Source organism: Cygnus olor, chromosome 8 (genome assembly GCF_009769625.2).
Source record: "Cygnus olor isolate bCygOlo1 chromosome 8, bCygOlo1.pri.v2, whole genome shotgun sequence".
NCBI lineage: Eukaryota > Metazoa > Chordata > Aves > Anseriformes > Anatidae > Cygnus > Cygnus olor.
In genome coordinates, this window is record NC_049176.1 from 604,153 (window position 1) to 615,600 (window position 11,448).

The window sequence follows — 11,448 nt, forward strand, 5'->3', positions numbered from 1 at the left end:
ACACACACAATGTCCACGGGGTTGTACCCGGGTCCCAGAGGACAGACGGTGTGAGCAAGATGGAAGTCGGTGTAGCATTCATTTTTAATGCAAGGAAAATGGAAGCAGACAGAAAATTAAGCCATAACCTGAACACCTACTCCATAAAAAACAGTTTTGCAGACTTCAGAAGAGATCATCCTGACATGTGAATTTATGGAAGATTTTTACATTTCTATTTCCCTTTGCTTAATATGCATGTTTTTCCCCAGATAGCATACCCTCAGCCATCAAGCCATCTGTCTCTTTTGTGAGTAAAGTGGCATATATTTTTGCTGTGTCTTAAGTGAAAATAAAGGAATGCAGTGCTTATCTGATGTTCTGTTTACTCTTATATATCACCATCGTATAAAGCCTGTAAATATTTTCCATATGTTAACTAAAACATTTCCTCCATTTCAGCAACTGAAAGATCTGTCCATACAGTCTCTCAAATTAGCATTAATACATTAAGTTGACAAGAGTTGAATAAACACGGTTCCAGGGCTCTATTTTTCTACCATCCCACTACAGCTTTTCTCTAACATGCAAAATCCCCGCAGGACTAACATCCACTACACACCTCAGCAACTTCAGGTTCAAAGGCCTTGTTTCAAAAACACAAATTCAGCACATTAATTGTTTTAAGATGCCTTACCTTTGCTGGCCAAGCTCAGAGCAGTCTCTAACACCAGGGTCAGTCGCTCCCTGCTGCTCGCACTGCACCAGCCCCCAGCCCAGGGCACACCTGCGCAGCATTGGCCGGCTCCTGGGGTGCAGGTGCCAGGCAGTTGGCCCCGTGGTGCTCATGTGATGAATCCTGCAGCTCAGCTGGGGAAATAAGTTGTGCTCAGTTCTGCTAGCTGAAAGGGCAATGGCAGGCACCTAGGAGAAACCGACATTAAGTAATTTAAAAATAAAACATGTTTTTTGGTGCTGAAAGGTCAAAACAATTCAGTGTGCTGACCTGGTGAGGAAGGAGAAGCATTGAAATAACTGTATGTAATCCTGTTTCACCAAAAGCACTGCTCAATGAAGCAGGGTGGCCTCCCTTCTGGAGGGAGTCCTTTCTCCAGGTGCAGCTTGTCACACACAGTGGATTTTTGTGCAAAATAAATTCTTACATCCATGAACAAAAATTAAAGTAAGATTTCTGAATATAATGTCCTGTGTAAGCAGATACACGAGTAAAACCATGGATGTTAGTGTGTACTCAGTGCAAAAGGGTTAACTTTGGAGGAAAAAACAAACATGAGACATACTCCTGTACCTATTGATTAAACTGACTGAATGGATTTCTGTTAGGATCATACCAGGATGACTACGCTGTAAGAAAGTATTTATACAACTCTAAACATCCATAAATTGCCATGTATTAGACACCGATTTTAGTTCATCTTTCTATTGCCCTCCACCTCTCCTTCCTTTGGTGTTTACTCATCTCCCTTGTAACCCTTATTTCAATCTGGCTGCACAGATGGGAAAATGTCTTCCTTTGCAAGTGAAGTCATCGTTAGGCTGAGAATAGGATGAGCAGATTTCTCTGAAAAGTTAAGACAGGAATCCCTCAGAGAGGTTACTAAAGAAAACTCAAAGCCTTCTGCAATGATGCAGCCAACATCTCTTGTTTCTTTCACCCCTCTGCGCCCAAGCAGCGGGTGAGTCACCCCTGTAAAACATCCAGCACGCACTGATCAGATCACACAAAATAAATTTCCCCCAAAACAATCTGTGTTTAACATTGTAGTCCAAGAAATCTCCAAAACAGTTTGAGTTGCCCCTTGCCATTTCTCCCAGTTTCTCACCCTAGTTTCACAGAAGTCATCATGGATGAAGCACACGCACGGAGTAAAACTTCTGCCCAGTGCTTTTTTGCTATTAGTTACTCATTTATTTGAATGTGCTTGCTTTCTAGGCTGAGCGGAATACACAGTGGGAACAATTCAAAATGGAGAAGAGAGCGCCCTAAGTCTGACCACAGATGGAGAAAGGCACCCGGGACAACCCTGCCCACCCCGAGCTGTGCCGTGCACCCCACGGCTGCGCCCTGTGCGTGGGGCCACGTGCCGGCACGCGTGGCTGCGTGGCAGGGGAAGCGCTACAGCCTCACCCTTCCTTCTGAAGCCCCTCTCCACCTGCCTGGCCCCAAATGCCAAAAGCACCCTCAGTGTAGAGCTGCCATGTCCAGCACAGGTATCCCACCCAGGAACAAGGCTCCAGCCTGCCACAGCAGGGCCAGGGGCTGACAAACCCCAAGGTCGGTACCCCTGGTTCCTCGAAAGGCAAGAGTCCCATGGTGCCAAGCCCCACAAACGGAAGGGATTTTGCTGCCCTATGTTCAGGCTTTCTGCAGACAAAGGTTGAGGAAAGTAAACAGTGGTGTGGAAAAGGGAAACCACTTATCCAAATTATGCTGCAGACAGAGATTAGGGTCAGACCGAGGTATCCCAGATCCCAACCTGGTGGTCAACCTCAGGCTGGGAGCTGGGAAGCGCAGTTCTGACCCTCAGCCACCTGAGAGGCTTGGCTGCAGGCACGCAGGTCTGAAAATAGAAGGGTACTTTGTCCTGATTGTCTCATGGGGTGGTGTGATTCATCTGGACATCACGCAGCATTCATCCTTTCAGCATGAGTAATTTTGAAACAAACTACCCTCGGTGTGTAATAAACTAGCTCCAGTGTACTTCAATATCCTTTAATCATCCACAACGACCATTAGACTAAGTCCCTTCACCAACAAACACACTTGATTATGCTGGAATATTTCCAATGTCCATCATCTACAGAACATTCTTCTACACAAGAGTGAAAAGTGGTGTTAAATGATACAGGGCATGGCATTCATCTCTCAGTCAAAGGGATCTCAGAACACGCAATTAGTTTTGAAATACGGAGTCAACAAAACACAGTTGTTTTAGGTTTGCCCTGGACAACAATGTTTCCTCACCACATGAACCCCTTTGTGATGCCTCTCATTCCTGGGAGTGCTTACTTTACAGCCTGACATTCAATACTTGTGCAGATTCGCTCTTCCACAAGTTATGCATGTTGTGACAGATGCTCTGTGCTGTAAATACACCAGATGCTCACTGGGAGCAGAAAACAGAAGGAAGAGCCTCTCATATCCTAGGTACTGTCCTTCAATGTAGCTTACGTGTTTACAAGTGGACAGTGTTTAGAAACAGAAAATAAGTAATGTCAATAAAGGGATTGTGCTCATAAAATAACAGCTCCCAAGTTCTACTTCTTCATTGACGTACCTGTTGTTAGTGATAAAATTGCCTCATTTATCTCTAATTTATGTGTTACTTGCAGTAGGAAACAGTATGGAATATTTCACTGTTTTACTTTTGCAGATAGCATAGGGAAAATAACTGTAGGAACAAGGACTCCATACTTCAAAAATGTAGGGAAACTTTCTTGATGTAATGCTTTAAATATATACTGGAGGACTAGAATTTTTTGCATCTGTCAAAATGTGCCTTTCAGCAAGCGAAGTAGGAAAACACCTAGAGCAACGTGTTTTTAATCTTTAACAATTTACTGCAGATGGCTGAAGAAGTTAAAGTACAATAGAACTCAGAACGTGGCTGTCAGATGTGCACTATCTTTAATGTACTGAAGTGGATGCGAAAGCCCCACGTGAAAGAAAAGCGAGGCACAGAAAGCAAAATGGCTCAGTGAGGTTGCTGGCAGAGCTGGGAACGCAGCTAGATTTGCTTGGCACCTATGGCTGGGTTCACCACTGCCCTGCGCCCTGCAGAGTGGTTGTAGTGCTCCATGGTAAGTAAAAGGATGTCGTTCCTGGGACACCATTCTTCAGAGCAGTTGCCTAAATGAAACAGAGCAGATTTGTGCCAAAAGACCTTAGAGTAGATTGTATGAATCTCAAGGAATGTAATAAAAAGCCCCCAAGGCCCTGGATTTAGACTTATCAGGATCTGCTCCAAGTTTCCTGTGTCTAGTCAGGTAAGACTCAGGAGCTGTACCTCTCAAATCAGCACTAATTCTCTGCTATCACATCTGCGAGTCCTCCAGATGTCTCAGACCTGCAGGCAAGGTGGCCTAAACACAAATTTTCTGCATCCAATTTACAACTTGTCATAAAGGTATTTCCACTGTATCGCAGTACCTGGAATACGCAGAAATAGCAAAAGCTAACAAGAGACAAGCTACTAAGACTTATTCGTCAGTGTGAGGATTCAAAAAGAAAGGAAATATGCATGAGCAGCTTTTATTTCAAAATGAACTCAAACTGTGAGGAGGAAGATACACAGACATCAAGAGGAAAGAGTTCGGCTGATCTACAGGAGAGAGATTTACATGGGAAATTCCCACTGGAGCTCAGACAATTTATATGCAAAAACCCACGTGTGTTGCTTGGGAAACAAACCTGCAATATCAGTCAGTACTGACACACTAGTAGGCAACACAACTTCAGCTCTCTGGCATTTGCCCACTCACACTTGCCTGAGCGGAATGTCAAAGAAAAACCACTGCCACAGAGAATGTTTTCTTCTTAATCATCATCAGTTAAAAGTTTGTATTACTATGTTACGGAGAGGAAATCCTAATGTTTTTACAAGACTTACATGCTAGCTTTGGTCAAACACACTTTCTCAAGAAAAAAGAGCAAGACGCATTTTGTTGTAAACCAGACAACCCTTCCATTGGTGTGCTTCTGCTATCACAGTGATATCCACATGGAGTTACAAAGCTCCTTTAGGAGAATAAAACAAAGGTGCGACTCTTCTACAACTAGATGACAGTACGTGTCTGAATTCACAGACAGAGGCATAAAGCTGTGCGATGCAATTCAATAAAGCAATTCAAAACAGGCTTAGTTTTATCACTAGGATTCCTGAGGAAGATAAAGCAAAGTTCTGGGGAAGATGAGAAATTTCTCATGAAAGACTTGGCCAGGTCCCTGTTTGACCCACAGATCACACGAACCTTTTACCTGGGTTACGCATGGGGTCCATCCATGGCAGCTGCTCCCTGAAGATGAGAAGTTCACAGAATATCCCTGCAGTGACCTAGTCCTGGACAATGAAACACAGAGTGTGTTGAAAGCGCAGCCCACGATACACAAAGAGTGTATGATTCCCTTAAATTTGATGACTGATAAAAGAACTATTTTATTTCCTTTAGAAATGTTTTTAGCACTGTGCAACAGCTTCGTATGTCTGTATTCATAGCTTCACATGTCTGTATTTATAGAACTGGACAGTATTTTCTGTCTACAAATTTAAAATCTTACCCAGAGTTCAACACAACCAACGTATTTAGCCCGTACTGATTTTTTTTTCCTGCCCATTTCCCTCGTCTGAGAACCCTGTGTGATTTTACCATTTTGATTGCTATTCCAAGGCACTTGATGAGTCCTGAACAAAGCTGTAGCCTATGTGTTGTTTGCAGACTGTTTTTTGGAAATATTTCTTTAATACTAAAGAGCTCGTGCCACATAGTGGTTGACTTCACCACATGCTACTTCTTTGTCTCCTGTGAAATCACCTAGCTTATAAACTCACTTTACTTCCAGAAGACAAAGGAAAAAGGCGTCAAGCTGAAGATATATTTGCTTGTCCAAAAAGCATGTTCAGAGGTGTGAACAGATGCACACATGTTGCAGGAAGGGCAAGGAGCTTAAGGAATCAAGCAAAAAAAAGAAAGAAACCTTCCTGAAAAGGTGGATGAATGAAACAGGTTTTAAGCCTCACTGGTAAGAGGACTTAACCCCATGCACTGCTGGCTAGCTCAGCCTCAGCTGGTGTGGATGTGCTTTAAAGTTGTTGCCAGTTAAAAACATCTGGAAGCAGGCTCTGCAAACAGGGCTCATAATGGGTCGGATAGTTACAGCTGAATCACGTGTGACTAACGCTAGCGTTTTCCTTAGAAGCCAAACCACAACATTGCTTTGAGAAGAGGCACACACACAGCAGAGCCTAGGGACCACTTTGCCCATGGGGAGCGGCACTGCCCGCAGCCCGGGCACCGCTCAGCCCGGCGAGATCACAAGTGGCAGTGCTGAGGCGCGGGCAGCCTGGCCACCTGCACATCGTTGGTGCTCCCCTCAGTGTCTGATGGTGGCACATGCACAGCTTGCCCCAGAAAGACAACCTGGGGAGCCTGGCACCATGCGGCTGGCCTGGGGGAGCCCACCACCACCCAACAACTGAGGAGACCTCGAGTGTCATCCTGTGTGCTGCAGCCACATCCAGAACTACCCAAGACTCCACAGCACCAGGCAGACCGTGGCTTTGCCATAGAATATCTGTGGGACTAATTAACACATTATTCATACACTTGTGTGCACACTGCTCAAAACTCCTGCCTCAGCCTTCTTTTAGGGGCTTTATAGTAAAACTTACACAATTCACTGAAGCCAGAATAGCTCTAGTGCATTGATACTTAACAAACCCTGCCTGGAGCAGATGCATTTAAAAACTGTGCGGCATTTTGCATTAGCTAATATGAAACATGAGACTTCTTGACTTGAATGCAAGCAGCAGGACCAGCATTGCAGTTGTCTGAACTCCAGTTGGAAATAAGAGCTTTTGTTGCTGATTAGAGTTGTGAAAAAAGGCTTTACTGTTGCAGAGCGAAACTCAGATGCCTGGAGAAAGTGGGTAGTGTGTTCAACTTGGGCTGTAAGAAGTATGACTTGAGAGACTAGGGAATAAGTCCTGTTTTCAATAAAAGTCTAAAGAGGGAGGGAAGAGCTGGGGTTCACGGAATCATCTTTGGATCTGAAGTACATTGGCAGCTGTTCAAACTGGCTGCTTGCCAGATTATATTGCTGCTATTCGGTGCTAAAGAGCAGCTTTTGCACTTGAGAGATTCTCTGCTGGTGTAAACAGACACAGTTTGACTGAAGTTAAAGAAGCTGGTTTATACCAGCCGAGAATGTGGCCCTTGATTTGCTCTAAAAATGAAATAGTGACTCTGAATAACAACAAACTCTATTTTTCTTCAAATGTGGCACTGAGCCTGGGTACTGGCAGGTGCCTCCAGTTTTACACACATTGGTTTATTTCAATGCTGCTAAAAATCTTCATAAAGCTTTGTAAGCCAGATGCAACGCTTCCGTTATCCCAGCTAGAGACAGAAGCTGCATACCTGCATGGCATCCTTCCACATAACCATTACCTCCATTGGCTGTGTCACAGGAAATTTACAGTCATCTTCTTACACCGGCACCACCAGCACACACCAGCTCTGAGAATCGACCTGTTCATTCCCGTTCAACCACAGGATTTTTGTAAGAACTGCTCCCAACGCTGAGCAAAGCTGTCTACAGAACGTGGGCACCCAGCTTCATCTCAGCTGACTTCAGGTACTCAGTTCGGAACTGAGCTGCTCTAAGATCTCTCCTGTGCCACATACAGGACACAGGCAAGGTATGCAGAGCTAGCCCCCAAGAGTGCCTGTCTCCAGTGATCATATACGAAACATAGGCTGGTGGCTGCCCTACCTTCTTGAGCTAAGCAAAGACAATGCAGACCTTTGAAATTTGAGAAGTGAGCACAATGTAGAGTCATATCTTCCAGCTGTAGAAAACTTGTTAGCAGGAGCACTGGCCTGGATACTCTAGGTGCTTTCTGGACTCTTCACATCCACATGCATTTATTCTCTAAGATACGCACTGGTAGTTCTCCCTTTTGAGTTCTTCTATTACTTGATGGAAAAATGCATGTTTGTATAGCCACAGGCATTTAAATTTAAAAACATAAATGTCTGAATAGCTAGCTTTTTGGTATCACAAGTTTTGTCTTTGTTCAATAAAAGCATCGAAAAACTATAAAATGTAGCTGAGGCCCACAAAGCCATATTATTTGTCATTACACAAAAAAAACACAACCTACAGTAATTAAGATTTCTTGCAGCTTCTAACAGAGAAAATAGCCAACTTGTCCTTGTTTCACAACTGTTTAACCAGATACTAAGAATTATGCACTCTAGAAGTATGAGGTCTGACTTTCAATATCTTGTATTCTCAGCCTATGATGTTCAAGCTTTTTTGTTTTGTTTTTCCCCTTTGAATAAAATAGCAATGCCATAAATGAAAGTTTACAAAAGAAAGCAATGGAACAATCTTCTGTAATTAGCTTGGCATAACGCTTCTACCATGAAACCAGAAACAAAATTAATTGCACACAGTGCTGTGCCAGAGCCAGACTGCTGATTAACTGTCACCTCCTCAGAAGGCTGTCCCCAGGTGCAAGTGATGCTCACCACCCGAGCTGGAAAAATTGCTGCTGGCACACAGCCCACAGGGACAGGGGAAAGGCCAGCCAGTGAAAGCCTCTCGGTTTATGACAGACCCTTGCTGTCTAACATCTAGTAAAACATGACTCACTTCAGGGACACACAGTTGAGGAAAATCACAGAAAAATTAAGTAAGCAGTGCCAGCAAAAACATGGGTGTACTTACACTAGCTTTGTAATGGTACAAAAGGTGTCAGCAGGGTATATGTTTTCAAATATAATCATCCCTCAAACCTCCCTGGACAAAACCTTCACTCTCCTCTTCTCATGCTATGATACTCATGATCATAGCATTGATCCAACTTGCTCTCTCAACTTGACAATAACCTCATTGAGGATCTCCTCCTTTTTCCATCCATAATTAACAACACCCTCTCCTCACATCCATGCAGACTGACGGCACCACCATCTTAACCTGTATAAAATAAAAATACAGCCTCACCTTTCTCCTCATGTACACATTCATGTCATCCTATATCAGCTCCTGTCCCTCTCAGAGCTGCCCAATGACCCCCTTGTGTGGCACTGAGAGAAAGTTTGAAGCATTTCACCAGAGCACCTGGACCCAAAACAATTGTTGGGTCTTCTCCTAACAGTGAGAAGTTTTGAAACAAAAGAGCGAGGGAAAGTCTGTTTTTTGACCAGAGTCCCAGAGCATGCAGGTGCCATCTGCACCATGGAGATGTACAGAGAGAAGGAACAGAGACCAGTCCCCACACAGAAGTTTAGTTAGATAGCAATTTAACTATTGGGTTAAAAATGGGAGTTGTCCCCCATGCCCCCTGTCCCTCAACACCCACACGTCCGTCAGCAACAGCAATATTTAGTCAAAAAACATTCACAACGGCTCCACCTAACACACTCCCCCTACACTTACCCTGTCTGCCATGTTTGTCCTCTTACAAATCTCCCCCTAACGCTCCCTTCCTCTGAGAAGCCATCGTCGAGCACTGCCATGCACCTCCAGCTCCCCGTGCTGCCAACCACCTCCCCTCTTTCTTTGTCCGAGCTCCACCACAAGGGGCGCAGGACTGGGCCCCTCGCCGCCATTTTGAGCCGGCCTGACAGACTCCGCTGTGCAGCCAGAGAGACGCTGCTCCTGGCACCGCCCCAGCGGCCGCCCCTCCTGCCCCTTAACGAGAGAGACACAGACAAGGAGGAGCTTGTTCTCATTCATGACAAGAGATTCTTTTTTTGGACTCCTAAGCATGTTTTTTAGCAGTCAAGGAGTTACCTAGAAGGCAGGACTACTGCTTTATCTGTTCTCTTTGCAACGTGAACTAAGGTCAACGTAAGCATTAGCACTTCAGTTCGTCATTTGAGTTAGTGATTCCTAATGGGCATTATTTGTATTTCATTGTCCTTTCCCCTGAAGCATAAGGAACAGAGAACTGCTTGGCTTACACAGAAAGCTGATTTGTCTCAAAATGGAAGCATCTGTTACTAAAGAGCTTATTGAAAGGCTAGAAGTACCCCAAAGTTAGTATTACCTGCCAGTAACAATCCTGCTTGGTTTGCTGATGCGAAGCAATTCGTTGACGTGAATTTCTGGTGATATGTAACGTGATCTGCAAGCCAGGACTCCCACCTTGCAGTGGTGCAGCTCATGGCTGCATCCTGCACGCGACAGCCGTGAAGGCTGGCAGCTTGCTTCAGACTGCAGCACAGCACCCGTCTTCAGTGCCACGTTTCCACGTGCCTTCCAACTGCTTCCTTCAGGTCATTTTATAGTTTCCTGTCAGCGATTTAAACTTTCTATGAGACACTGTGGCACTCAAAAATTTTGTGAAATCCTAAATATGTCCAATGTAAATGCTCTGTATGATCCCTTTAATCTTTCTGTTTATGTTATTTTCCATGCTTAACAGATAATGTTACTAATCACTTTTAGGATCACAGACTACTAAAAATACAGTGTAGAACAAAGGCTTTTCCTACATCCTAATTCTTATGACTCCTTGGGATATGCCTATTCGCACTAAAGGACAGACCAAGAACCGTTTGATCCTTTCACTCCATTTACTGAGAAGATATGGAAGTTAAATGCTTAAAGAACTGGGAACACAACAGTCCCTTACAGGAATTGCTCTTTGATGCAATTCCTGGGGGATTGGGACACCATAAAAAATTGCATGACTGATAAAATGCAGAGCAAGTTTGCTGAGACACTTACAGTGCCTTGGAATACCATCAGCTTTCTCTGCTTAACACTCGGCATTATAATCTTTAAAATACCAATTTAATTTTTTGCAAGTACAGTATGTTCTTTACTAGAACTGACATAGGCAGTTTACAAGCAGCAATAACTAACAGCTGAGCAAAAAGGAGACTCCACCCAAACATTTTTTAACCAATTTTTCAGATATCCATGCCAAAATAATTGGATGGAAAAAGATTTGTCATTTTAAAAGAGTGCAAGAGTAACAGTTCCATTCTGCTTTTCTTTTTCAGCTATCTGTAAACCATCTCTTTATGCTGTTTCTAAACAAAGTAAAATTGCAGTGCTGTGCAGGACTAAACACCAGACAAGTGAGACTTGCTGCACAGCAGGCCTGAAGGCACCTAAGTATGCAACATCTTCCATACGTGTTGCAGTGAGTCCCTTAAGGCTTCTAGCAAATGAGAATCTATAAAAATGTAATTTAAGCTGCTACCTTCTTTGGGTAGGTGAACTGATGTAATTTGATCTTCCTTATACAAAGAATTCAAACTGTAAATGCATGTAGGTTCACAAGGCTTGCTCTTGGGCTGAAGAACTGGGAATACAATATGAAATCTAAACTGCAAACAGACTTCCAAGCCTCATAAATATCTGCTTTACAATTACAAAGTGACAACTATGAAAATGTATCAAAATATTGGCTCCTTTTTCTTTTATATTGTCTTGGACGGAATGTTGTGATAAATTTAATTCTGTTTAAAATAGAACAGATCTGGACTGTGTTTTTCATGAAACTGATGAAACTGGCACTTTTTTTTTTTTTTTTTTTTTTTGACTTTCCCAAATGTTTCTTTCACTCACAAAGGCCTGGCAGAAACAAATGCTTACAGCATCAACACTTTGTAATATGGTAAGACTCAATGTAAAAAAACACTCATGCAAATATCCTGTCACAGTTTGCTGACTGTTAAATACATTTTAAAATTAAATCCTCACATAAG

General features: G+C 43.4%; 1 protein-coding gene across 1 annotated transcript in view; it reads right to left on the minus strand.

The window, feature by feature from the left end:
* The window catches only part of HFM1 (helicase for meiosis 1), a 132,150-nt gene extending 122,803 nt beyond the window's left edge, over positions 1-9,347 (minus strand). The window contains exon 1 of the mRNA XM_040566223.1: positions 677-9,347. The gene's annotated coding sequence lies outside the window, so the exon portion shown is untranslated. The remainder of the gene's footprint in view (positions 1-676) is intronic.
* Positions 9,348-11,448: the final 2,101 nt, after the last annotated feature.